We start from the raw sequence: 15,122 nt of genomic DNA on the forward strand, positions 1-15,122 counted from the left end.
AGTAGCTGGTTAGTGTCATTCTACCTTACGAATTTCGAAGATTTTTCAGCGTAGGGCCTCCTAGGGCCAGCCTGGTTACTCACTAGTTCTCAATTTTGGCTCCACATTAGAAATGCTTGGGGAGGTTTTAAGATTCCCCTGTACCCAGACCAATTAAATCAGAATCTCTGAGCAGGAAACCCAGACAGCAGGATTGTTAAGGTTTCCCAGGTGATTCCAATGTGTAGAATCACTGCTCTAACAAGCCATATGTTAGCTCCTCTTCCAGATTTTAAGGCTGCTCAGCTCGGGTATAAGCTTCCTTAGTGAAAAACAGCTGTGGATGAGAGAGGGCAGTTCTTTGGCAGCAATGTAAATAGCTAAGCTATTCTACTATTATAGTAGAGAATAAAGTCACACTAACATTTTAAAATAAAGCCCCTAATTTTATTGGATTGAACTTTGCTTCTCTTCGAGATTTTTTTTCTCTTTCTGTTTCATAAAATTATAGAGCTAAAGCAATGATGCTAATGGGATCAATGCTGTTCATTATTAAGGGTGGATGTCAAACTATTTCTTAACAGTCTTCAGTAAATCTGTGGAGTTAAAATAAACTATGTTTGCTCTCTCCATCTGCCTGACCCATTGGTTCTTCTTTTCTATTCCCCCAGACCAGCTCTTCCTCTTATCAAAGCCTACCTAAGAAATCATCTGCATGGAAGAAATCTGAGAAGACTTTCTAAGAAAAGCATTTACCTAACTAGTGTTTACATATTATCACCTCAAAATACATACAGCTTGTATGTTAATTGGCCAGGACCTGGATAGTAGAAAAGAACTGGGAAAACCACTCAAGAAAGGAGAAAACACAGAGGTAGGATACATTAACATATGTTCTACAAGGCCATGATATTACTCTAGAATCACTTAAATATATTGCTGAGCATTTCTCTTTGATTCCAGGTAAGCAAATGTGACTGTAATTCATCTGTGTCTTTATAAATGAGTTAGAGGCAGCACAATGTAATAAAGAGCAGGAATTGACATTAGATTCAAATCTGATCTGACACTGGTTAGCCCTATCTACGTCTATGGGAGGAGCTTCTCAAGATCCCTTAGCCTCAGCCTACTCACCTGTAAAATATCTCCCTCACAGTGTTGTTTTAAAGAAAAGTGTTCATGTATGTAAATACCCACTACAGTGAATGGAAATAATAGGCATTCAATGAGTAATAGTGGCAAGAAGAGAATAATCATGGCAATCATATTTGTAGTTGCTATTGTTAGTTATTGTTATTGGCACATACCAACAGAGAATTTGTTAGCCTATATTCCATATCAAAAGCTCTCACTCTAGGGGTGCCTGGGTGGCTCAGTTGGTTAAGTGTCCAACTCTTGGTTTCGGCTCAGCTCATGATCTTGGGGCTATAGGATCAGTCAGGCTCCATACTCAACACAGAGTCTGCTTGAGATTCTTTCCCCTTTCCTTTCTCTTCTGCCTCTCCCCTGCTTTCTCCTTCTTTCTCTTTCCCTCTCAAATAAATGAAATCTAAGAAAAAGCCCTCACTTTATTCTGTTTTTAAGTATTTATTAAGTAAAACTTAATAAACTTGACATGAGAAAAATTCATAGGCATGCAACTGAAGCTTACAGGTTTTTTTTAATTCCTTTAATAAAGTCCTTTAAATTTCTAGTTCTTAGGTACTGAAATGACATTTACCAGTCCTTAAATCAGTGAGACCAGTTTAACTAAATGGTCTATGGTTTTAAAAGCAATAAGAAAAGAAGAGATAAGTCTATACATAATACAGTATACAGAAATGGAGAAATGAGTATAAAATGAAAGATTTTGAAATCAAAAGAGACTCCTTGCCAAATATATGAAGAAATAACTCATTCCTTAGCAGAGTGTTTAGTAAGGAAAATAATGACCAAACACAATCTTGGCAAGAAAAACCTGCTAGTTGTGAGTGTATTGGGCAAATTACCAAGAAATGCATAAATTATTTTCTAGATCAAAGGAAACTATTAAATACCTGTGTGGCCTTAGGAATGTTTCTTAATCTTTCTGAGCATCAGTTTCCTCACCAGTAAAATTGTGATGATAACAGTAAGTTGTTTGTGTGTGGAATTAATGAGCTGATGGTTCACGTAAAGCACTTCATATAGTGCCTATCGCTGTGTTGTCTATCACTTTTATCTCTGAAGCTAGGATTAAAGTGATTTAGTAGAAGAATTTGAGGACCTATCAGAAAATAATGATTTGGCTAATTTCCAATACCTGATCCTCCCACAAGATTAGAGTGAAGTTTTAAGTATCCTCACTTATTCTTAGTTTGTCAAGTAGTAATTACTAAACATAGGAAAATACTTAACAGGAATTCTTGGTTTTCATCAAGCAAGCTAGTTAAGGGATGACACCTCTTACCACTTCTTTTTCCCGCAAAATTTTTGATCAGAAAGCTGTGTTAAAGAATTTTTAATTCCTAACAGTGGGAGATTCTAATTGGTTATCAAACTAGCTTTGTCATATCTCTGAACATTTGGGAAATGTGTAGGAAGTAAAGGGGAATAAACACACGCAAAATATGCTACAGTGAAGTCTTGCCTGTATGGGGCACTCATCCTAGGCAATGACACCGCAATCATTGCAAACAGTATAGCAAGCCTCTCTTTCTTATACATTTATTCATCAAATATTTCTTAAGCAGTTAGGAACAACTGTTACAAGCAATACCAAAATTTCATTGGTTTTACACTACATGATTTAGTTCTCATACACAAGTCTGATCAGGTATTCCTAGTCCGCAGCTTTCACTCAAGGGGTGTCAAAATCCCCTACATTTCCATTAGTGTCTGTGCCTTGTCCTAGAATCTCTTCAGAATCTACTGGGTGCTCTACCCTCAGCCAGACAACAGGCAAAAAATAAAGAGACTGTGGAAAGTGGAATGCCTGATGTTTAACAACCTCAGCACAGAATAGAAACCTATCACTTCTGACCAAAGTGTGCTGGCAAGAACTAGTTACATGGTCCCACTTAGGGGCTGGGGAAGCTGGGGAAAATAGCTAGGTAGCCATTTCCCAGAAACAATTCCATGCTGTGGAAGGGGAGTGTGAGTCTGTGCTGCTCAGTGAGCTATCGCTGCCATAAGCACCCAGGTGCTGAGGATAGACCAATTTAAAAAGATAAAAATCCCTTTCATCATGGAACTTAGAGTCTAGTTCATTCTTACTCCAATAAGAGGCTCCCTCCTAAAAGCTCAGTGCACTGAATTTCATTTTATCAATTTTACCCTCATCTCTGTCTACACTGTAGAACTACAGGTCCCAGAATTCCTTTCTAGTATCACTCAGGGTTAGATTCTACCAATGAGGCATTCACAAAGATTTTAAAAAGAAGCCATTTTTCTCTGCAGCAGCTGTTTGCAGACTGATGAGATCATTGTTGGCAGCACTCCTTAGCTTTCAGCTCTTCTCCCAGGAATCACTTGCTATCAGCAAGCAGCTGAGATCATCAGCAGAAGCTTCCAGTGGATCCAACCATCCTCCTGAGAATAACTCATTTCAGTAGTCCATGCAACTAGGATCACTGATAGTGCCTCTCCTGCAATCCTTTCAAATTTACTGAAAAATAAGCTTCCAGACCTCTCCCATAGCAATTCCGATGCTTTGAATTAATTTTCTTCCTACCCAAAATACTAGAATAATTTCTGTTTTCTGGCAAAATCTAAACACATTCAGAATTAAAATGTTCAGTACACTTACTTGGTAATTCAAAAAAATATTTTTCAATGCCTGTTATATGCTAGGTCCTATGCTAGATACTAGAGAAAAAAATTTAACAAGCTAATAGATTAACTTCTGCCTTCATTGTGCTTATTTGTAATATATTCAGTTAAAAACTCATAACAAATCAGTAAGTGTATATGTATACATATGTATGTATGTACATATACATATTCTAGCAAATGCTTTAAAGAGATTCTATAAGAGAGTATATGAAGACTTTTTTCAAGTAAAGTACAATAAGAGTTGGGATGGGTAAACTCCCACCATTGCTATCAATGGAAAAGAAAAAAGAAAATCAAGAGTAAACAAGTAACTCAATGCTGCTTTACTCATCAAAAGCAATTTGGCAAAATCCTTGTAAGTGTGTGACTAATTAAACATCTTTAATATCTCTGAATTATAGTGATATGATGACATATCACAACAGGTGTCACAATTTGTCAGAGTCACAAAAGATATCTTCCAGAACCCTATTTTGTTTTTATGTATAGGATAAAATATTGCATATTGGCTGTATTGCTAAGGATTTGGGTCATTTGTAAAATGAAAAACAATTGGCTACAAATGCAGTTTAAAAATGCAAATGTAATTTTAGAATAAAATTCATTAGAGAAGCAAGATCAAGTAAAGCAAGGTAGATAATTTTCCTGGGTAATTCTGATCAAGAAAATATGGTGTTTGTGCTCTCCCCACATTAATTTGTATTAATTTGTATTAATTTGTCAGTCAATAGTTAAATGGCTTGGGGATCCCTGGGTGGCTCAGCGGTTTAGCGCCTGCCTTTGACCCAGGATGTGATCCTGGAGACCTGGGATCGAGTCCCAGGTCGGGCTCCCTGCATGGAGCCTGCTTCTCCCTCTGCCTGTGTCTCTGCCTCTGTGTGTGTGTGTGTGTGTGTGTGTGTGTCTCATGAATAAATAAAATCTTTTTTTTTAAAGTTAAAAGGCTTATTTTATATTCTATATACAAGTCTAGGTTAGAGAAAGACCATCAGTATTCACTATTGGGATGTGTAATATTGTATGAAAATTATAAGGTATAACTATCATGTGCCCCTTTTTCTTTCAGGGTAGTACTAATGTGAACATAGCTAACAATAATTAATATTCTATTAGTAGCTTGGAAATAGAAAAAAATCATGGGTAGGAAACCATCAGGCTCCATCCTAACCACAGCTAAGACACACAAAATGTTTATAAGAATCTGCTTAGCTTTTTATTCTATTCACTTTTCAGAAATAGGACTCTTAATTTACCTATTCTCATCCTCTGATCATAATCAAGGAAATCTCTTGTAAGCTCTATGCAGTACTTCAAGGCTTGACATCTAGCCAGTCTACTTGCTTACCCTATAGTATTAATGCTCAGATTCAGAGTCCAGCCTCATGCTTTATAAACAAACCTCCACTATACATTTAGTCACTCAACTAATATTGATTGAATACATAGTGTGTGTTGGGCCCTGGAGATATAACCAAAAATGACATATACGATCCCTATCCTGATTGAATTTGGAGGTGAGTGATAAAGTTACAAAGAGGAGCTAGAATGTACTTGGAAGGAAGTACAGAGTAACTAATTCAAACTTGACAGTTTTGAGAGCATTTCCTAGAAGAAAGGCTTTTTAACCAAGACCTAAATGATGGTTTAGAAAGTTATTCTGGGCAGCCTGGGTGGCTCAGTTGGTTAAGCATCTGCCTCCAGCTCAGGTCATGATCCTAGGGTCTTGGGATTGAGCCCACGTCGGGGTTCTAGGTCAGCAGTGAGTCTATTTTTCCCTCTCCCTCTGTCCCCCTGCCTGCTTGTGTACTCACATTCTCTTTCTCTCTGTCTGCCTGCCTTTCTCTCTCTCTCTCTCAAATAAATAATCTTTTAAAAAAGAAAAAAGTTATCCTGGCACAGAGAGAGGTAAAATTATCAGCAAAAGGAACAACGTTGAGAAACCTGGAAGTGAGAGAGACCATAATAGATATTCCATTGGAGTAATTGGAAAGAGTTCAATGTAGCTGGATTTTAAATTATAGTGTTGAGCAATTAAGAAGGAATTAAGAGAATTAAGAAGGAATAGATTTTATAGGAACTGGTAGGCCACATTAGAGACTTTGAACTTTAAGAAGCAATTTGGAGCTTTTGAAAGGTATAAAGTAGGGGAACGGTAAGGTCAATTTTGCATTTTGGAAATTACATTCTGGCTGCCATGTGGAGAATGGAAAGGAAGAGAAGAAAATGGAAGGAGAAGAGGAGCTATATAAAAGATTACTGCCATAATTCAAGTATGAAAGTATGGTAGTTTAACCTATAGCAGTGAGTTCGTCTTTGACTACCATTGTGTTTCATTTAGAATTGGTTTCCTGACTTACTCCTCACAGTCCTTTCTAGATGTTAAAGTTCTACTCAAGTTAGTTTAAATAGCTGAACTTCGACATGATACCAAATATGCTTGAAAATAACTGATTGCCAGTCTGTCCCTCTACTGATTGCCTTAACCATGTGTTCCCCGCCTATGGTATGCTATACTCCCCTACTGAGAAATGTATTCCTTGCCTACTGCCAGTCTTTCCCTAAGTAACTGCTTCCTATTATTAACTACTTCCTATTTTTTGATGCTGACACTTTTCAATTTGCTGTCATTCCCCTGTAAAGGTAGGCTCTTACCACAGCTTTACCATGTCCTATTCTTCCTATGATCTAAGTTCCAATTAATACACTAGCAATCCCGGTGCATGGAGCCTGCTTCTCCCTCTGCCTGTGTCTCTGCCTCTCTCTCTCTCTCTCTCTCTGTGACTATCATAAATAAATAAAAATTAAAAAAAAAACACTAGCAATATCATGGACTCTCAGATAAATTATGACATAGATTTTAGAATTTTGAACCTGCCCCCTCCTGTAGTCCTTACACTGTACTCTAGCGTCACAGAAGTTTCTTCAGCCTGTATTTAATAGCTATTTGATATGAACAGGCATAGTTTTTAAAGTTTTTATTTAAATTCCAGTTAATTTACAGTTTAATATTAATTTCAGGTGTACAATATACTGTTTCAACACACTCATACACCTGGTGCTCATCACAACACATGTACTCCTTAATCCCCATCACCTGTTTTTTTTTTAAGATTTTATTTATTTATTCATGAGACACATAGGTAGAGGAAGAAGCAGGATCCCCAGGGGGAGCCCGATGTGGCACTCAGTCCCAAGACCCCGGGATTACACCCTGAGCCAAAGGTAGACACTCAACCACTGAGCCACTCAGACGTCCTGCCCTATCACCTGTTTAACCTATCCCCCAGCCACCCCTCTGGTAACCATCAGTTTGTTCTCTATAGTTGAGAATCTGTTTATTGGTTTGCCCCTCTCTTTCCCTCTCTTTTTCCTTCTGTTCATTTGTTTTGTTTCCTAAATTGCACATATGAGTGAAATCATGTGGTATTTGTCTTTCTCTGACTAATTTATTTCGCTTAGTATAATATTCTCTATTTCCATCCATGGCATTGCTAATGTCAAGATTTCATTTTATGTGGTTGAGTAATATCCCATTATATATACTCCATCTTATCCATTCATCAGTTAATGGACACTTGGGCTGTTTCCATAATTTGGCCATTGTAGATAATACTGCTATAAATTTCAGGGTGCTTGTGTCCCTTTTAATTAGTGTTTTTGTATTCTGTGGGTAAATACTAGTAGTAAGATTGCTGGATCATGGATGATTCTATTATTAACTTTTTGAGAAACCTCCATACTGTCAAATACTGTTTTCCAAAGTGGCTACACCAGTTTGCATTCCCAACAGTGTATGAGGGTTCCCCTTTCTCCATATCCTTGCCAACAACTATTGTTTCTTGTGTTGTTGATTTCAGTCCTTCTGATAAGTTTAAGGTGATATCTCATTGTGATTTTGATTTGCATTTCCCTGCTGATAAGTGGTGTTGAGCATCTTTGTATGTGTCTGTTGTCTATCTATATGTCTTCTTTGGAAAAATGTCTTTTTGTGTCTTCTGCCCATTTTTAATCAATTAATTTATTTTGGGGGTGATGAGTTTTATAAATTCTTTTTATATTTTACATACGAACCCTTTACCAAATAAGGCAAGTTTATTTTTTAAATATTATGAAAGCTATAATAACTTTACAGGTACATTGATTCATTCATTCAGTAGTCATTGAAGTTCAGCCCTATGGTTAGAATCTGGCTAACCTCTGGAAAGAATTAAAATGTTGAATGGCACCTAATTCTTCTTTCCAAGAAGTTAAAAAGCCAGTAGGGATGCCAAAAAATGTGAACACTGAACATTTATGTAATAATATATTTAATTATCTCAAGATGATAGGTATCAATCTAACTTTAATGCTTACTATGTGCCAAATCCTATGCCAAGCACATGATGTGTCCTATATTTTTAAATTATCATAATAATCTTGCAAAGCGGTTGTTATTCCAATATTTTAAATTAGGAAATAAGACTCAGGGAAGTTAGGTGACTTGCCCAAGATTACACAAAGAATAGTGGTAAAAGTGGATTCAATTCCAAGCCTGTTTTATGACCAGGGATTTGCTTTTCATACATATGCTATGGGCACTTGCCTTCTAATGCCCATGAATCATTATATACCCATCTAAAACCCATTATATTCACTTAAAATATTATCTGGAAAGAAATGTGATGGGATAAACTGAGAAAAGGATGGCAAAATGCTTTCAACTTTTATGGTAACCCCAATATATATATTGTGGCTGACTGAGTTACATGAGTTAAAATAACCTATAAAAGTATTCTGAGGCTGCACTTGAGTTCTGTGGGAAAGAGCACCATCTTTAATTTGTGATGTCTGCTCTGAAGTCAGAATAGAGAAGTTGTGATTATTGTACTGAGTTAGTAGCTATCTTGTGCAAGAAAGTCCATGAAACATCAGCCATATAATTGCCTAATCACAGTGAGGAGTCAAATGAATTTTGCTATTATATATCTGCCCTGACCTGCATCTCACAGTTCTACAGCTTCACCACATTTGTATCCAGCAATCCAGGGAGGAAAAAAAAAAGTGAAAGAAAACTGGGAAAGAATTATAAACCAAACCAGATTTTTCTAAAACAGAAGCCACAAGCTAGATGTGGCTTTTGAGCACTTAAAATCTGCCAAAAATGACTAGGAAACTGAAATTTTTATTTCACCTAACTTGAACTAATTTCAATTTAAATTAAAATACTGGATCCTATATTTGGTTATTAGAAATATTTAAATATGTGATTCTACTTTTTAACCATTTTATAAAATCTAGAAACAGATCAAGTAATTTCAGTGAAAATTGAAATGTGCTGTAAGTATAAAATACACACTGGATTTTGAAGATTTATCCCACACAAAAAGAATGTGTGCTGTTTAATTGATAATTATTATACTAGTTATATGTTGAATATTCTGGCTACATTAGGTTAAGGCAAATATATTATTCAGATCAATTTCATCTGTTTCTTTTTACTTTCTTAATGCAGTTACTAGAAAATTTAAAATTGCGTGTGAGATTCACATTTTACTTCTATTAGACAACATTGGACACTACAGAAGATCACAACAACAGGGGAGGGGAGGGTGAGATTAAGTAGGTACTGAATTCATTGAACGTTCAGGTAGGTGATTGTTCTAGATCAATGTCTTGGCCTTTTTTTCCTTTTATCATTCTCTAAGTTGCTTTTTTAGACATTTTTTTTTTTTTGTAATCAGTCCCCCATGTAATTTAAACCAAAAATATACTATATATCTACTTATGTGTTATGGCACTTTGGAGGACTACAAACCGTTCTGATATGTAAGAAGTCCTTGCCTGGCTTATGTCTAACAATTTGGCATTAGGAGTGACATTGGGAGTGACATTGGGAGTGACATTGCTCCCAAAGAGAATTCATGTTTTAGGGGAATTGGAAAGGGTTAAGTGACTAGAAGTCCTAGTGAGGATAGAATGAATCTTCAGACAGTGTGAGTTAATTGAAAAAGAACTAAGTTAAAGAATAATGAAGCAGAGGTAGCAAAATGAGGGTCTGGTACAGGGTGTGAATTAGTATCTACAATTATTCAACATGTTTTTTGTCTGTACCTTTAGATTATACATTTTTCTAGACAGGTAAAATGTTGGGGCAGCACCTAACTCAAAATAATGTTGATTGTAGAAAGCCTGCATATCATCAATATAACAAGTGTTGTTGTATCACTAATTCCTCCCATAAAGATAGATGCCAAATCTATATTTGAGATGAAATGAGGAAATTAAATAGTATATATAACATGTAATAGCTTTATTTCCAGGCTTTGGAATCTAATAAAGCAAACACTAGACAACTAAGGGCTCCTCCTGTCTCCACTACTCATGTACTATAATAGATGGTAAAACAGGGATAATGACACTAAAGGAAGATGTATGCCAAAATATGGGGCAAAAGTCAATTGGTGCAATTTTCTATAAATAAAGATCTATGTGAATAATATTTATTTCCATGGTAATCTATCTCATGAAGTGATTTTATATAATTTATCTTATGAAGCAAAAGTGCAAACCCCTGGATACTGTCAGAAGGTAACTTTCTTAAACATACAGAGTATAAGTTTGAAACTTATAACATGTTCTGAAATGATGACATAATGGTAAATAAAAAAGGGAATCTGCACTGAGTCTTGGGGATAAAAACAGAGGTGACGAGTATTTTCCAGGTTTTTGCTATGACTGGCCAAGAGCACAATTATTCTGACCAACTGCCAAACATTCAAGTTTTCTTGGTGGATCTCTCCTTATTGTGAAGATGAGTGTCATAGCTTCAGAATAATTAAAAAGCATCATTTAACTAATTTATCCTGACTCAAGCAAATTTCCCATTTAAATTTAGTTTTATAAACAGCCCTTCCAAGCAGAAAAACTCTTTAGATGCCCAACTGTTTTAAGTTTTCCTGCCGATTAGCAGTAATATTCTTCACTGAAAGTTTATTAGCATTCTAGATTTTAAATAAGTACATTATATGTACTTGGAATATAGTATGTTGTGTTTAAACCCATAAATTATTTCCACTTTCCACCTCTTCCTTTATTCCCTATCTCCGTAAATAGCTTCACTATCTTTCTATATCACCTAAACCAAATGTTGGGAAGTCAGTCAGAGAATCTTTGTTCTCCTTGGCCATGCATTATACCAGTCATTTTAGCCTATCAATTCTTCCATGTAAGATTGTACATCTCCATTGCTACTCTCTTAGTCCCTCATCAGTTCTCCCAACTTCTATATAGGTCTCTCTACTAATTATTGTCCCTTCAAATCAATTATTGCCTACAACAGAACTGTTTCAACCCTGACTGACATGCCTCAAATGACTAAGTCAAAAAAGGGAATTGATTGGCTCAAGTAACTACGAATGGCAAGGGTAGTTCTGGCCTCAGGTGCACGGGGTCCATATACTCAAGCCTATGATTGGGTTTCTTTTTCCATCCCTCAACATTGATTTTGTCAATGTGTGGCCCCATCCTCACCTACTACAATCAGACCTTCTCCAAATGGTGGGTATTGTCAACATGGAGATGCACTGGCCAAATCCTTCTTCCAGAAAGAACTTGCTGCAAAATATTGGAAAAGCAATGAGCCAACAGCCTCCAGTTGTCATTTCCTTTAGGATCTGCCTCATCTGCAGAGAGCCACTCCACCCAAAGTCACACCTTTCATGGTACCACTCATTTGGTGACTAAGTGAAGCTAATCAGCCATTTGGAACTTATGAGGGACACTGCTGGGCTTTCCTCATTCCAGAGCTTCCTGACAGGTTGACTTAAGCTTTGTCAAAACTGCCTCTCAATCCACTCCTCCCTCTGCCCAACCATGTGTCTTCATTCCTTTTGCAGGGGTTTATCTCTAATAAACACTTGCACTCCTATCTCCATCTCTGTCTGTCTCCAGGGAACCCACCTTGTAACGGTGAGTTATATGGCCTGAGTGACTAGGACTTCACAGTATCCTAGCTCCATTGTCCCAGAATCAGGGCTAAACCTTCCCCCTAGCTCTAGCTCTTGCTAGAACAATTCTAAGGACGATTGTGATAGACCCTCCTTGGTTCACCTTTCATTTCCTGGGGCCATTCAGTCAGGAGTTGTGTTTGACCTCACAAAGAGCACATAGAATGAGAAAGGAAAAAAAAGGAAAATGTCAAAAAAAAAAAAAAAAAAAAAGAAAGAAAAGAAAAGAAAAAAGAAAGGAAAATGTCCTCTTTAAACTTCCATATATTCAAATCATGTCTCTTTCTAAAATACAGGTGTAAAGTGTTTTTTTCTTTGTTAGAACACCAACTTTCACCATTGCCTGTAGCAAAGTGCTTTCAGAATAGCACAAAACACTCTAAAGGACACAAATTCAGCAAAATACCCCTCATTTTTATGTGGGCATAATACTTAGGAATGTTCTCTGCTTCAATTAAAGATTGCATTTTGTGGGCCGCCTGGGTGGCTCAGCGGTTTAGCGCCGCCTTCAGCCCAGGGCGTGATCCTAGAGTCCCAGGATCGAGTCCCACGTCGGGCTCCCTGCATGGAGCCTGCTTCTCCCTCTGCCTGTGTCTCTGCCTCTCTTTCTCTCCTCTGTGTCTCTCATGAATAAATAAATAAAATCTTAAAAAAAAAAAGAAAGATTGCATTTTGCATGAAAAGATATCTAAAGGAATGTAGTTGTTGCCTTTGGTTCAGTTGCTCCAGTGTGTCTGGGCCAGCCAGCATCTTGGCAGTTCTTTCTCGTGGCTTTTTACTCATGGTTGCATCATGGCTGCCAAGGATTTGGCCGTCACGGCCTCATTTACAGCAGAACAAAGTCAGGAGGAAGGAGTTTTCCCAAAACCACCACCTGTACTCGTGCTAACCCCAACAAGTTTCTACTAACAGTCTATGGGCCAGAGATGAGTCACATGAAAACCCCTACCTGCAAGTGAGATGACTGAGAAAGTCAGGCTCTGTAGGAGTCATCAAGGGAAATGAGGTTAGCATTTGAGCTAGATAAGAAGCAAAGTGAGAACATGAGAGAGTTAAGAAGTGACAGTGAAAGGTAGATTACAGGTTCCAGTGAGGCAAAGGAACATCTGGAGTCAGGGTTCCAGACAGAGGAAACTAGAATGATAGGATGTGGTGAGCAGAGAGTAAAAAGCTCAAAATTGAGATTGTGTAGTTAGTTGAAGTTATTTGTAATGACAAGATGCAAGATAGGGACATAGGAGTCAGGGGCTAAGTGGAGGAGTGAATGGAGGGCAGAAAACAAACCAGTATGTACAGTCCCAGCAAGTACCTGCCACAAACCAGATGGTAGATAAACAAAAAATAAGCTGACTGACTTTCCAGTCAATATTTATCTGCAAGCTTGATGTCTCTCCTGAAACAGAAACCTTCTTGTCAAACAGCTTTCTTCTTTTTGTTGTCCTGTAGGGGCCTATACGTCAACATGGTCAAAGGTCAAACCATAATCCCTCAGTTTTGAGCACTCCATCCCTTCCTTATGTTCTTTGGTTAGCTAAGTGTATCCACTTACCTCAGCCAGAGATCTAGAAGTTGTCCTCCATGTCATATCTTACCAGTTACAAGGTTTAATAATGGTAACCTACAATTGGCTTTTTATTGTTTCTTTACTTCTGCCAATACCTGAGTCAGACATGCATCATTTCTTATGAGGACTTTTGTAGTAGTCTTTAAAGTAATCTCCCTATATAGAAATACGATGTTTCTTAACATTCTTTAAATTAAAAAATTTTTCAAAAATCTCAAAAGTAACATATTTAGCCCCACTCTGTGAATGTAGAGAAAAATGTACAAAGTATCATCTCTTTCTCCTGTCAACACTGGGAATAAGTTGGTATCCATCTTTCACATCTTTCACATGGTCAACAACACAATTAGTCATTTATAGGGTCATTTTTACTGATATTTTTACAAATGGGATAGATCCATATATCCTGTATGCTAATTTAAAGGTTCCTAAAGCCAATAACTAACACACTAAAGTATCTCAGTAATCTGTGCATTACACTTTATTTTGCTACTTGTGCTTATTCTAGTAGTTAGTTTGTTATAATCACATACTTAATTCCCTGTTAGATTCTTAGCACTATGAGGGTAGAATCCAGGGCTGTCATGTTCACTGATTTGTTCCTAAAGCAAGGTCTAGTGTCAATTGAAACTTTTTGAGTAAACACATGGTTAGTTAAATAGCAATAGCACATAAGGTGTCACTAAAACAAGAGATGAAATTTATTGAGAATGCGTTATAAGGACAAATGGACTTATAACGGACAAGGACTATGTGCTTACATGCATTATTTCTTTTACTACTCAAAAGGATGTAGGTACTATTATTACTCTCTAAATGAGAGAATTAAAGCTTAAAGAAATTGTTACTTCTCAGAGGTCATGGCTACTAGGGAAAGGATCTAGGACTTTAATCATGATCTGACTCCATGCTTTTAATGACTATGGAGCTAACAAGTGAATTATTGCTATAAAACTATAAATTGGGATGCCTGGATGGCTCAGCGATTTAGCTCCTGCCTTCAGCCCAGGGCGTGATCCTGGCGTCCAGGGATTGAGTCCCACATTGGGCTCCCTGCATGGAGCCTGCTTCTCCCTCTGCCTGTGTCTCTGCCTCTCTCTGTGTGTGTCTCTCATGAATAAATAAATAAAATCTATTTTTAAACTATAAATTTATAAAATAAAATATAAAAATATTTAAAAATTTATTCAAAATACACATTATTACATCTTATTAGTTTCTTTTTTGTAGTTTTCAGCTTTTTTATTAGATTGGCATGTAATATATAACTCTTAGGTGTATGACATAATGATACGGCCTTGGTATATACTGTAAAATGATCACAAGTCTAATTAACATCCGTCATCATACAGTTACAATTTTTTCTTATGATGAGAACTTTTCTCCTAGTAACATTCAAACATGCAATATAACATTATTAACTATATTTACTCTGCAGTACATTACATATATATACACATATGTAAAACAATTTCTTTACCCACTTATCCATTAATGGACACTTAGGTTGTTTCCATGTCTTGGCTATTATAAATAGTGTTGCAATGAACATAAAGGTGCACATATCTTTTCGAGTTAGTGTTTTTATTTTCTTCAGATAAATACCCAGAAGCAGCATTGCTGGATCATATGGTAGTTATAGCTTTAATTTTTTGAAGAACCTCCCCATATTGTTTTCCATACTGGCTGTGTGAATTTATATTCCCACCAACAGAGCACAAGTGTTCCCTTTTTTCCACATCCTCGCCAATACTTGTTAATTCTTCTCTTTTTGATAACAGCCATTCTGACAGATGTAAAGT

At 36.8% G+C, this 15,122-nt stretch overlaps 1 protein-coding gene across 3 annotated transcripts in view; it reads left to right on the forward strand.

Annotated features, from left to right (window-relative positions):
* LOC144303802 (uncharacterized) overlaps positions 1–15,122 on the forward strand; it is a 113,220-nt gene that overhangs the window by 54,951 nt on the left and 43,147 nt on the right. For 2 of the 3 annotated variants that reach the window (XR_013370773.1, XM_077882187.1), the window contains exon 3: positions 651–853. The exons of the other annotated variant lie outside the window; for it this stretch is intronic. The gene's annotated coding sequence lies outside the window, so the exon portion shown is untranslated. The remainder of the gene's footprint in view (positions 1–650; positions 854–15,122) is intronic. 3 annotated transcript variants of the gene reach the window in all.

The sequence above is a fragment of the Canis aureus genome, chromosome 33 (genome assembly GCF_053574225.1).
Source record: "Canis aureus isolate CA01 chromosome 33, VMU_Caureus_v.1.0, whole genome shotgun sequence".
NCBI classification, from domain to species: domain Eukaryota; kingdom Metazoa; phylum Chordata; class Mammalia; order Carnivora; family Canidae; genus Canis; species Canis aureus.